This window comes from Dermacentor andersoni, chromosome 11 (genome assembly GCF_023375885.2).
Source record: "Dermacentor andersoni chromosome 11, qqDerAnde1_hic_scaffold, whole genome shotgun sequence".
In the NCBI taxonomy this organism is placed as follows: Eukaryota; Metazoa; Arthropoda; class Arachnida; order Ixodida; family Ixodidae; genus Dermacentor; species Dermacentor andersoni.
In genome coordinates this window covers 55,664,143-55,677,967 of record NC_092824.1, presented here as the reverse complement: position 1 = coordinate 55,677,967, position 13,825 = coordinate 55,664,143, and the positions used below count along the sequence as shown (strand labels likewise).

General features: G+C 49.6%; 1 pseudogene; it reads right to left on the bottom strand.

Annotated features, from left to right (window-relative positions):
* The window catches only part of LOC140213988 (uncharacterized), a 63,878-nt pseudogene extending 55,910 nt beyond the window's left edge, over positions 1 to 7,968 (bottom strand).
* Between the last annotated feature and the right edge of the window lie 5,857 nt (positions 7,969 to 13,825).

The following is a 13,825-nucleotide window of genomic DNA, read 5'->3' as shown; positions in this document are numbered from 1 at the left end:
TTCCACGCAATTTGTTGGCACAACCGGTGTAGCACCATCACTTCCATTTTCGTTCGTGATGACGGCCCTGTTCACTGTTTCGTCGGCTGCGTGGAGTCTTTCTTCTGCCGTCCTCCGTGCATTACACTACATAGTGAGCTCGTTTTTGAGTTCTCCGATCCGCTTCACAAGCTTATCCTGGACATCCTGCATTTTCTTTAGCCTAGCATGCAGATCACAGTGTCTGCCCATTGACTCAATTTGCTCGCCATTCTCATCTTTCCGCTCGTCTATCTTGAGGGACTCCCCGTAATTTTCAAGCATGACCGCCATGCTCGCTATATATTGAATTTGGTTTTTTCTGGTGCAAAGACCAAAACTTTCAAGCCACCTACCTACAAGCGAAGGCCGATGACTTTTCTACAACGTTTTTTCGACGGGCAGGCGTGTTATTAATCTACTTTCTAGGCTTCGAAACGCTTCTTCAAACTCCACGCAGTCGCTAGCGGAACCTGAGGTTATCGACCAGATTCGAAGCAATCCAGTCATCGTCATTCTTCCGGCTGATAAAGAAGCGCAAGTGTTGTTGCAACATCGCAACTGGAAGCGCTTGTTTGGGGTATTTGTTTCCTTCATTCCTTGTTTTATTCGCGCTGTTTAACCTCAGTTCTAAATGTGAACCAACTAGCCCTCATCAAGATCTTACTAACCGTTCTGCTTGATTACGGCAACTGCAACAAGACGACGCGACAACTGGTTAGTGACGCCATCACCTATACTGGGCTGACGCTTGATACCACAGGAAAACTGCAACTTTCAGCTTACGCCTTCCGTTAGGTCCCGCCCCAGCCAAAACACTTTATTACTGACGGCTCTGCCACAATGAATCAGCTCCTGCAATTCGTGGCCTACGAAAGATATACCCGCCAGGTGTTACTATGCGACCCATTGTCGACTCCGCTCGTTCACTTCTGGAAAAGATTTCCGGTTTCGTGCACCAGATTATTTCAGCAGTCGCTAGAAAAAGAGGCGTCCACGTGCGCCACGTTTTCGGTGATATTATTGAAAATGTACGACGCGTTGTTCCTATTCCTGATGACGTCATGGTCTGATGTGATGTTAATTAGCTATTCACAATTTTCCCGGTAGCAATGGCTGTAAAGGTTTCCACCACTGACCCCGAGTCTGACGGTTCCCTGCCCGACAGGTCGCACGCTTCTTCGAGAAAAAGGGTGGCTTAACGCTCCGTTATGGACCCCCGCGCGTTGCGCACTGGTACGACATCCGGCTGAGATGTTCACCACAGCTTATGCCATCCCAGGCGTGTTTCTTTTTACCAATGCCGGCTGCTGGTTCAGGTATTCGTAAGTCTTGGAAGCGTGAGCAAGGCTTAGTAGTTTTTACGGGCACTTATATATACAGCCTTCTAGAGCACCGTGATTTCTTCTATGCTAGTTACCACAGCAAGCGAACTTATTAAACATATTTGAATTTTCCAAGGGCTGTCTCGCTCTGCTGCTAGATACCATGTGGTGTGATGCGCAGCGATGTGGAAATCGGGGAAGTATGTTTAAATGAAGTGTCAATAATGAAAAGCAGTTATTGCTAGACTCGGAATTAAGGCGCAGCTGCCGCTGCCTAGTAGGAACATCCCCCCTATCTGATTACACTGAAACTTCATTGCTTAGAGCGTATCGTAATCCTATAAATCAGGATAGGCAAGCTTTCTGGTATATGGAAACTCCACGTGCCTTTTCAATCTGACGCGGATCCGTCCCCTTGGCTTTGGTATAGGCAGCTTGTCTAGTCGTACCTGCTCGTGTAAATGCTAGCTCTCGCATATGATTTTCGCAAAGTTTGAGCATCACAAATATTGGAGGTAGCACCTTGGCAGCCCTTTGCAATTGACGGTTTTTATACGCCCTGGTTTATTATAATAGTTTAGCAATATGTTCATGACGATGTCGCACCTTTTTGAGCGATCAAGGTATGTAGTGGATGGCGAAGAATACTTTCCAAATAAAAGAAGAGGAAACTATCATTTTTCAAAGGTAAAGAAAACCTTTCATATAAAGATAGACGCCTAGCATATTTTACATAAACAATGTTTGATGAACAGTTGCACGTGTACATGAATTTCTGAGATATAAAGATACAGTTCTGTAATGACCCCAGGCCATGAATGGAGTTTGTTTAACGTAGCACGAGTGCGAATATCGTGATTGGCTGGCTCCATCAACAGTGTCCCAGCTTGTATTCTCGTCTCTCGCCATCGGCATATCTACAGCGTCTCTGAAGCGCACTTCTTTGAAAACTAGGTTTGTCTCATGTCACAGTATCTATTAAAGTTACCGAATAGGAAATATAATCTCGGGTGATCGATTTTGGCCGTATGACTTTCAGGGGCGCTTATAGGTAACGGGCCGCCGTAGAAACGCGCCTGCGACGCGTTGGCGAACTGCAGAAGTCGGAGCACAGGTATGTGAAGCAGACGACGGGGCGACAGCGCTCACGGTATGATATGATGAAATTTATTCACGTCCTCAAGATCAGCCCTAAGGTTGACGCAGGCGCCTGCCACGTCGGACAGTAAGGTTTAATTTTATCGCCATATCGTGGGCCTTCTGGACGGCCTGTACTTGATTTAAAAGAACTCCGCTGAGAAGGACTGGTCGCCAGCAGTCTCTTCCGCTGAAGTGCTTTCAGTGATTTCGCACGGCGGGTTTTAAGGCCTGATTTACGGAAAATGCACTTTCGTGTGTCCGCATTTGAGAAAGGTCCCCACTTGTACAAAGCAGGTCAGATTCCTGGTCTCACGTAATATATAACAGATCTATGCAAATAGCGATGCAAATGCACCCCGCCGGCAGAGCACAACGCGGGAAGCTCCGGCATGGAGCACCAACTTTTATATTCCACGTGTTATTCTGTTGGGCACGATAACATTGTCACGTACCTAATCACGTGAATAGGAAAATGGCACAACAGAATTCGCCCACTATGTATCAAAAATGTATAACTTAAATATCACTGGCTATATAGCCACGAGGCCAATGGTCATGTGCCTCAGGGACAAACAGGTTATCTGCCGCTCTTCAGGAAACCTTTGTTGACGTCAACCTGGGTCACTGCAAGTATCGCATCACACCTACACGGTGACATTTACGTAAAGCGATTTTTCTTGCAAATGAAGGTCGGCATCTACGGTGATCTTTTTCGGCTCTGAAAAAACGCGATTTTCCTAAAGATGACTTTCAACATCGCATTTGTGATATTTACAGGCTTCGCGAAGCAGATATAAAGAACCTTTCGCTGCTATCGAAGCTGTTCAAGAAGACTGTTCCGATTTTCTCGATAATCACACCATAACAAAGTATTTGTCAGAAGACTACAAAGGTTACCAGAGTGGATGCATGGGTATTAGCGATAACACCTAGGAATGTGCTTCTATTATTCGGATCCAATATCAGTAGAATTCATATCTTGTACCTTAGCAAAGATGGTTGGATCGAACCGCTGATGCCGCAGGCGTAGCAACGCGATGTTCAAACCGTAGGCATGCATCTCTCATACCTACACCGACTACACTCTAGCACCTTTATACTGAAAGTCTCTAGAACAGGGTGACTTGTATAACTAGGGAATAACGCTGTCCCTGTTCTTGTGTGCGTTGTGCGCGGCGGGAACATTACTATGTAGTGTCCGGTATAACGAAGAATTCCGGAGGACCCAAGCACTCCGATTTAAAGGCGTTCAACTGTATTACAGTTTTCTGACACGACTGGCACCTATACGTGACGTCCCACATAGCGTGAGCTGGTGCAGTTGTGTGCGGTGTATCTTCCTTTCAGCCACTAAAATTAATGATTTTCTTCCTTGCGTGACGAGTGAGAGCTGTATGTTTGTCCCATTCTCATCTCGTGGCAGCTAAAGCTTTTGGACGCTGTGTTCAACTGCGACGCCGCATTTGGGGTTGCAGTTGCAGCGGGCGCTCATTGCCCAGTCATTTCCTCGTAGCAGATTGCGACGATGCCGCTGCGAGACGTTGACCCGCCTTCTGGTTCGGTCCAGGTTATACCATTTTTCTTGGGCAGAAAATTCACAGACGATTACGGTACTCCCTAATGCGAGATATATGCGTGCTTTCACTTCGCAGTTTATTCGCTGGCGCGGACAATCTGTCTCGTGCGAGAGAGAGAGAGAGAGAACTTCATGTAGTCGCCTGCAGAACGACACCATGACTAAATGGCGCCGTGACGCGGGCCCTGACGTCTTCTCAGCGGGTGGTCTCTACTCAACTCCAGCGCGTGTTACTCCCGCGGTCAGTCGCCCTGAGGGGCAACGTTCCGTCGGTTTCGCTCGGCCTTTGTCTTTCAAGAGCCGCCGAGGCCTGCTGGACGGCCCAGGTTTGGCTTTCGTGGTCGTAGCATTCCGCCGCAGCCGCGAGTCGCGGCGGAATCGTTGTACTTGTCGAAGCCTCATTGGGGAACTTGGTGCAATCCCATAGGATGTGCGTCAGGGTGGCCCTCTCCCTCTGGCACACGCGGCACACATCACTCACATATAATTTAGGGTATAGATGAGTCATTAACACTGGGGTGGGTAAAGAACCAGTTTGCAATTGTCTGAACAGCACCGCCTTCGCTCGGCTCAGCCCCGGGTGCGGGGGTGGGAAAGTCCTTCGAGCCAGGCGGTGGAACTGTGTGAGTTCGTTGAACGTCGTCATGCGATCCTTGGCACTACACCACGTTGGACGGTCGGTTGCAGCGGCGCGGTTGGTTAGCGCTCGCGCCACTGCGTGTGCCGTCTCGTTGTGGTTATCGTGCTTCTCGGACGCATCGTTGCCCGCGTGCGCCGGGAATCACTTGATTCGAACATACCGATTCTGTCGTTGCAGGTCAGCCGAGCACAGGACGCGCACAGCCTCACCACACACTTTGCCCTTTGCATAATTCCGCACTGCACTTCGCGAATCGCACAACACTGTCTGGCACCCGGGGTCGGCGATGGCTAGGGCAATGACCACCTCCTCCGCCTGACACGCCTCGCGGAGCCGTAAGCTCGCCGCTGCCCTGGTCGCGCTGGACGACGCCACGATGACGGTAGCTACGAACGCCGCGCAGTCTCCCTGATATTCTGCCGCATCCACGAACCTTGCGTGCTCGTCCTTGGCGTGAAAGTCGATGAGGGCTTTGGCCCTCGCCGCTCTTCTCTTCTTGTTATACTCCGGGTTCATGTTTCTCGGGATGAGGTCCACCCGAATCCGGCGCCGGGTTGCGTCCGGGACAGAAACGTCGCTACTCGCCGCTGTCGCTCCGGGCGTGAAGCCCAAGTATTGGAGTATGCGCCTGCCGGCTTCGGTCATAGAGAGCCGCTCCAGCTGGGCGGTCCGTTGCGCTTCCGCAATTTCCTCGAGGGTATTGTGTACCCCCAGGCTCAGGGGCTTGTTGGTGTTCGTACACTCGAATAGTCCGAGCGCCGCCTTGTAAGCTCGGCGTATCAGGGCGTTGATTTTATTCCTTTCACATTGCATCCAGTTGTGGAAGGCTGCAACGTAGGTGACGTGGCTGATTACGAAGGAGTGCACAAGCCGAATCAAGCTTTCCTCCTTCATCCCGGCCTTGCGGTTGGCAACCCGTCTAATGAGACGTATTGCGTTAGTAATCTTGGCTGTAAGGCGGGAAATTGTCTCGCCGTTGCCCCGTCGCTTGTCTATAATCATGCCGAGCACCCGGATTTTGTCGACTTCCGGGATCACGTGGCCGTTCCTCGTCAGGATCTTGATGGCCTCGTAATCCCTCGCTTCGCTCTTCTTACGTCTGACGTACTTCGGTGGTAACACTAGCAGTTCTGACTTGCTCGGTGAGCAGATCAAACCGGAACCGTTCAGCTGGTCTTCGATCGCGTCGACGGCTTCTTGCAGCGTGCTCTCAATGTGACCATCGCTGCCTCCCGGAACCCACAGCGTGATGTCATCGGCGTAGATGGTGTGCCGGACGCCCTCGACGCGGGATAGTCGCTTGGCCACCCCGATCATAACGAGGTTGAATAACAACGGCGAGATGACCGAGCCCTGGGGGGTCCCGACACTGCCGAGCCTCTTCTCTTGGAGCCGTAGATCGCCGGCGCAGAGCTCGGTAGTCCACCCCGTCAGAAAGTCCTTGATGTAATTGTACGTTCTTGCGCCCATGTTGAGTCTGGACACCTGGGCTAGGATCGCAGAGTGCTTCACCTTATCGAAGGCGCTCTGCAGGTCCAGCCCCAGAATGGCCTTGTTGTCTTTCGTTAGGGTGTCATCGTCAATGATATCTTTCTTCAACAGAATCATCGCGTCTTGGGTGCCGAGAGAACGCCGAAACCCGATGATCGTGGTGGGGTATAGTCCCGACTCCTCCAGGTAATCCTGCCACCTACACATGAGGACGTGCTCCAACACCTTGCCCACGCAGGACGTGAGCGAAATGGGCCGGAGGTTGTCCGTGTTCGGCGGCTTGCCTGGTTTGGGGATGAGTATGGTCTTGGCAGTCTTCTACTACTGGGGCAGTGACCCCGCACTCCAGCACTTGTTGTAGTAACCGGTGAGGTTTTCGATGGCCACATCGCTGAGGTTCTTGAGCGCTCTGTTCGAGATGTGATCCGGGCCGGCCGCCGACTTGCTGTTTAGTTCTTGCAGGGCCGCTCCCACCTCCTCGACGCTGATGTCGCGGTCAAGCTTCTCGTTGGCTTGACCGCCGTACTCAGGATGCCTTTCCGTGGGTGTAACCGGAAGGTACTTGCTGTTTATGCGTCTGATTACTTCAGTTTCCCCGTTTTCCTTGACTGCTCTGTGAATGATCTTTGGGAGGCGGTCGCGTTGGTGGGATTTTGTTTTAGTCTCATCGAGCAAATGCCGCATCAAGTTCCAGGTTTTGCCGCAATGCATCTGCCGTCCGCAGCATTACATATTTCATTTCATTGTTGCGTACAGAGCAGCCGACAATTAACTTCGATGGCGCGATTCAGCTCCGCCACCTTCTTCCTTAGGCGCCGATTTAGTCGTTGCTTCTTCCATCTGTTTAGGATAGATTGCTTTGCTTCGAATAAGTGCGCGAGGCGGCTGTCAAGCTTGTCGACCTGCTCATCCGTTTCTATGATTTTGGTCGCCTCCTTGACCTTCCCCGCGATGTGGGCTGACCATTCCTCTATGTTCTCGATTTCCTCCATCTCGGTTGGTAACAGGCTACGGAAGGCATCCCAATCCGTAAAATTATGTTCTCTGGTGTCCTCCGAGGCCTTGACCTCATCCGGTATGATGACCTCTACGATGTAGTGGTCGCTGCCGAGCTCTGACCCCGTGTTGCGCCAGGAGATATCCCCCTTCTCGTCGTTCTTCACGAACGTGAGGTCCGGCGTCGTATCCCTGGACACAGAGTTACCAATCCTTGTAGGATCAGTCGGGTCTGTGATGAGGGTGAAGCCCAGGTCTAATGAGTCTTGGAACAGGTCTCGCCCCTTGGCCAATTGCTTGTTATATCCCCATGCCGGGTGTGCCGCGTTGAAGTCCCCGCAGGCGACGAGCCTGTGAGTCCCCGCCACGGTGCTGGCTCTGTGAAGGAGCGTCTTGAATTTTTGCTTCCAGTGCGAAGGGCTACTGTAGACGTTAAGCAGAAAGGTGCTGTTCTTTTGTTTCTTGCCCGTAACGACCTCGATGAGAGTGTATTCAATTTTACTATTGTGCAACTCGTGCTCAATGAAGGTGAGTCCCTTGCGAACCAATGTGCATATCCCTCTACCGCCGCTGACCTTTGGAGACTTAGCGTATACCCGATAACCGGGTAGCGACACTGCAACAGTGCGAGTCTCTTGTATCATGATTATATCAGGCTTGCTTGTTACTTGTGTTATGTGTTGCTGCAAGACTGCCTTCTTGCTAGCGAAACCGTTGCAGTTCCAGTGCCAGGTCACGAGACCCTTCACTGCTGTAGTTGTTGCTGTTGCTGGAGCGGCCATGATTGTTGCTGATTGTACTGTCGCGTTATTTGCTGTATTGCGTTCGTTAACTGCTGACACGTCCGCTCGATGGCGGATTTCTCGTGCGAGAAATTACAAACGGAGCGATGTGTAGCGGGACTGCCTCGCTAATCGGGAGATTGCGAGAGGCAGTGCGTGGGTGACGCCTAGGCGCGATTCACAGCAGCCGCCGCATACGGACCTCCGCTCAAGCAGCGCATTTTTTCATATATGGTATAGGTGTACGCGGTGTCCGCGCGCGATCGGTAAACAGACGATAGCGCGCTGTTTTAGAACCATCTCGTAGCGGTCGTCACTGCCGAGCCCGCCTTGCGCGGCACTGCGCTTTCTTTTTCTCACGCTTTCGCGATACCATCCCCCTCCGCTTTCTGCAACATGGTTTCGTTGCACTCTCCTCCTCGCCCACTGTCCGCTATCACCGTCTTTCACACCCTGCTGCCCTTCGCGTTCGCTCTTTTATCCTTCGCTGTGCTCGTTCACTCGCTAACGCCGAAGCTCAACGCAGGAACGGGCGCCGAAGAGCACTGCAGTAAAGTTATGGACAAAGAAGTTAGAACGACGTCTCTCTCTTGTTTCTTGAGCTGCTTCACCGATCGCACATCAGTTGGTAAGTTCTCTTTCGCTGGTGGCTGTAATTATTCTAATCTTTATCCTTCGTAATTCTTAATGTCTTACAAGCTAGCCCAGTCATCAGTCATAAGCCCTTTCTCCCCGCTTGGCGCGACGACAGCCGTCTGGGACTCCAAGTGTGTACACGCCACTGCGTTTGCATTCGCCACCGATGCTCGCAAACAATCATTTGATGCACGCAACTACAGTTCGCAAGCACATCGAAAGAGAATCGACCTAAAAGGAAGACTGATGCAATGATGAGACGGCAAAACGGTGACTACAACCTGAGTTTCATAGTAAGGTTCGTTACAGTGCAAAACAAGACATGGACGAAAGAATGTCTCAAACAACTTTCGTCTTTGTCTTGCTTCGCGCTGTAACAAACCGTACTTTGAATCCCAACCAAACTGGCCGAACCGTCTTGAAACAATCTGAGTGTTCGGCTTCGTAGCCCAAGCTTCGGAGCCTATACAGATGCGACGCCGAAGATAGCTAATTCTCACGGGACACGGAGCTCTTTCACATTAACGGCTCTTTTAATAATGCTCGAACTGCAAGATAATAGCAAGGCAGCGTCAGATCTATTGAAAGGCAAACTCAGAGTGCACGGATGCCACCGCTTTTTCATTTTTTTTTTTTTGCGCCACAGGTGAGCTCGTCGTGATCTGCGTGGGACCAAATGGACTCATAATGCGTCACAACGGTATTCGCTTTCATTGTATACCACGATGCATCAGCTCGGTGTAACCAGCACCGAGCTGATGCATCGATTCTTTCCCGACCCCACGGCGGCACCACGGTTCACGTTAACTAAAGGTGTGCCTTCTGTGGGCGTCACTGCGCTCCTTACGTCGCAGTCATCTGGCTGACTAAACGTGCGGCCTAGTGGGTTCGTCGTTAGGCACGTGACGGCGCAGCCAATGGGCACGAGGTGGCGCCATGTGATGAGCGTATAAAATACAAAGCATTATGTCAAACTGAATGCCCCTAAGCGGTCCTTCGTGTGGTGAACTCCTCGTGGGGAAACAAGCGCGTTAATACTCCTGAGACCTGGCGCATTTGGTTTGGCCTTACCGAGACGCATTTAGAACACAGGCTAGAGCTTGCGCGGGCAAGAAACACGAGGACAAAGAGATCTCGCCAAAGGGAATATAGTGCTGTTGCATTCCCACCCGTAATCACTGTTTAGTGTTTCTGCTGATATTTTTTTCCCACAAGCGTACATGCCCCGCGTGTCAAATGTGCAAAATTATGATTCTCGCTGCGAGTGAAGCCAGCGTCGGAGGGGGAAGGCGTCTGGAGGTGCAGAATAGAATCGCCGCGTTCGTGCCCATTCCTTTTCTGCTTCGACGCCGCGGGGGTCCCTGTGCATGTTCGCGCGTTTTTTTTTTTTTTTGCCTGTGTAGAGATATGCGCTAGCCTCGTAGCACACCACACTTTGCATCTTCGAGATCAATGCAGCTCAAGCGACCGCGTTGGAGCTCTTTCCATTTATGCTTCGACGCCATGGTGCTGCTCTCTCTACACGTTCGCGGCGTCCATCAACTTGCGCGTAACTGGCGTTGCGAAAGTCAAAAGTCATTGTAATTTGTTTGCTTTGGTCGCCTTTCGCCGAATACAGTCTATCTTGTGTTGCTGATATCCACTGTAAGCTCGCTATCTAAAACTATAAGGAAATGTTCCTTGATTCTTCGCTCGTGACAGCTAGGGATTTGAGATGCTGTCGATGAGAAGCTGCGACTCGAGTAGGCGCCTTTGCCACAGCACAGTTGATGAATCCGACTTTCTTCATCATGCAGATGCCGTTGCGTGCCTTCACTTGCCTTCTGCTGGCCGTGTTCCTCTGAACAAGGGGCACCCGCTGAACACGGGGCAGTCTCTGGGCTCCAGTCGAGTTTTTTTGGAACGCCGCCGAATTGTATCTACCTTTCTACAGTGCCGGCAAACCTCTGCCTACTCAGCGCGCACGATCTGCTGGACCCTTGAGACGGATTCGGAAGTGTTGTCGACAACGTCACTCAGCCAGCTACCTAAAAACGACCGGAAATCACCTTCCGCGATCTGTTGGCTCGGCGCCTGTGCCATGGCACACTGATCAATCCGGCTTTCTTCATCATGCCGTTTAGTCAAGCGCACAGCTTTATTTGCGAAAAAATCCTGTAACAATTTGATCATACAGCTTCCGAGCCCTTCATATTTTATTACTGCTGCTGCCGAATGCTGCCACAGTGTACAGCTTCGTTACTACTCGCTTGTGACATCAAAGCATACCCTGATTATGACAAGTTGGATAATGCTCTGATTGAATGGAAAAAGGTGTCTGCTTGCCAGATAACACTAATCCATGAATTGCATGCAGTCTGTGTATGCATGTTTTCCGTAGACAGAGCGATATGTTACTTTAACACTCGCCTCACCGATCTTGAAGAACATTGCCAGGCTCCACTCCTAATCGAGATAGAGATTGAGAAAGTTCCCTCAACCGCTATGCAGACAACGCTTTTGGCTCACTAGCTAAAGCTTCGTCTTCACGATGCTGAAAAGAGCTCAGACAAAAATAGCCATATTTTTTATGGCATCGTTCACTAATCCCTCAGGAAGCATTTGCCGAATCTGAAAACCTTATCATCGATAATTGTTTTCAACACATCGAAGTAACTTTGGATCCTAAAGATATCGAGCGCACTCACTGACTCAGTCGTCACAACCCGGACGACCAACGCACTGTTATCGTCAAGTTCAGTGCATTCATGACCAAAGAAGTTATTCTTTCCAATGGGGCAAAATTTAAAAAAGGAAACCGATTTCAGCGTCGGGGAAGATTATTCCCCCCGCGTTCAAAAACATCCCTGGGGATGTTTTTAAACATCCTCAGGGATGTTCGAAAATCGTTGGCAAATCGTTGCCTTTGGAAACGATAACTAAGATTTTCGCTCTGGTATATCTCACTGCATATTGGTCCCAAGCGCCATTTCATTGACGAGACGTTTCAATTAATTAAGGAAATCGCATAGCGCACATCCGTTCGTCGTCATTCTACGCAGTGCCCATGAACCAACTCCCTAATTAGTCTTGGTGTTCGGTAATTTTCACAAGCACACGCACCTTCACTTCGAAAAGGAGAGCTTACATGGAAGCTTGTGTCATCATCTGGCACTAGCATACTCGTATTAGCTGAAACGTGCCTCAACATTAACATAAGCGTCGCGAAGCTTTAGGCGATTTGCCGAATATTTACCCCTTCCGCAATGAGCGTGGTGGTTCTGGCGTGGGACGTCTTTTAATTGCATCTAATAAGGAAGTAATATTCTTTCTTGTAATACTTTCATCGGACCTTGAGATCTTGTGGCTATGTTGCCGCACTCCGCCAATCGCAACACTAACTGGTTCCGGCTAGCGACCACTCCATGATAGTCCCGACTTCCCCCGCAAGCTGAACAACGTTTTGTTGGGAACAGCCAAGTATGTGAATGCGCGAAATATTTCTCTTTGTGTCTAACTACTCATCAACTAACTACACATCTATTCACTAGGGCCATCTACCTCATATTTTGCTGCCTCAGGAACTTCGCGAATTTGTCAACCTAGGTCGTAACTTTAATCGTACCAAAATAATAACTAAGCCAACATGTGTCACACAGACATAAGAAAACATTCTAGATATCATTTTAACTAGCCATCCGGAGACGTTAACTTGGATTACTTGCCTTAGAGAAATCAGAGTGCATAATAGCATTCACGCCACAATCATCATTACTCGTGAATGAAGGAACCTGTCCAAAAAATTAAACTATATTAAGGCTGACTACATAGCAACAAATAATGTGTTAAATTACTTTTCCCAGATTTCATACTTCACCACCGTCGGAGCGCAATTCACTTTAATTGGTCAACCTTCAAGGTTAAAATTAGTCATGTAACGAAGAGGTAAATCCAAAAATGCACCATCAAAGCTGATGACGAGATTCCTTTGTTTACCAAAACACTCAAAAGATTGAAAAAAACAAGAAACAGTGGCTTTAGCGCGCACCAAATCTTTGACCAAGTTCTCTTGCGTGGGAAACATACAAGGCGACTGAAGATGCAAACTTATCTTCGGCCTATTGCGCGATCCGTTCCTTTCTTCGCAAAGACTTAACCGAAACGATAACCAATGACCCCAAAATATTTTGGCAAATTATAAATCCGCAACGTTCACGTGACATCACGTCAACCGACGATAATGGTGACACTGTCTGCAACGCTCTGTGTGCCGACATCATCAACACAGCATTTTCTTCGGTATTCACAAGTAAACCTGAAGAACCACTTCCATCGTAGCGCTCTACTACTCAGTCGGCGATGTCAGCCATAATTTTTCTTGAAAATGTGATATCGTGTATAACTGACAAATTAAAATTTCATCACGGAATTTCATCATCGGAATTTCCGAGCTTCGCATGGCCATTAACACATCTCAAAAGAGAAGATGTCCCCATCATGTGGGGTGAAGTGCAGCAACGGGCATTTCACGACCTACGGCAATGGCTGCCCAGGCGCCTCCTTTTCTGGCACACCTTCATGAAAGCGCTCCGACGATTCTTCATACAGGTGCGAGTAATGTCGGCCTGGATGCAGTGCTTGTACAGCGGCAGGACGTCAGCGAAAGAGTGATTGCTTACGCCAGCAGGACGCTATCGAGAACCAAGGCTAACTACTCCACTACAGTAGAACAATGTCTCGCACTATTATGGGCCGCCCTGAAATTTCGCCCATATTTGTATGGCCGGGGTTTCACCGTTGTCAGTGATCATCATGCACTTTGCTAGCTGACAAATATGATAGATGCAGCTGATGGGCTTGCGCGCAGGAGTCTTCGGCTGCAGCGCGTAACTGTTGTATAAAATCAGAGAAACGATACAGCGACGCCTACTGCCTTTATCGGTTTCCTGTTTTGACTGTTGTGCACGACAATGATGAAGCGGCTTTTCGAGGCATGCTAGATACTGTCCCCGTTTCATTCCAGCAACGCGGGGACGCAGGATGTGTTCCTCTTTTCTATTACTTAGACGGAAGAACCAGCAGCGTGCCGAAGTTATTCGTCAGAGGGCTGTCTTCATTTTGCTTGCGCCACAACGTTCTCTATAAAAAACTTTTCACCTAGTGACAGCAGCTACCTACTCGCCATTCCCGCATCTCTTCACGATTAAACCCTACAAGCCTGTCACAATAAGCCAACCGCTGG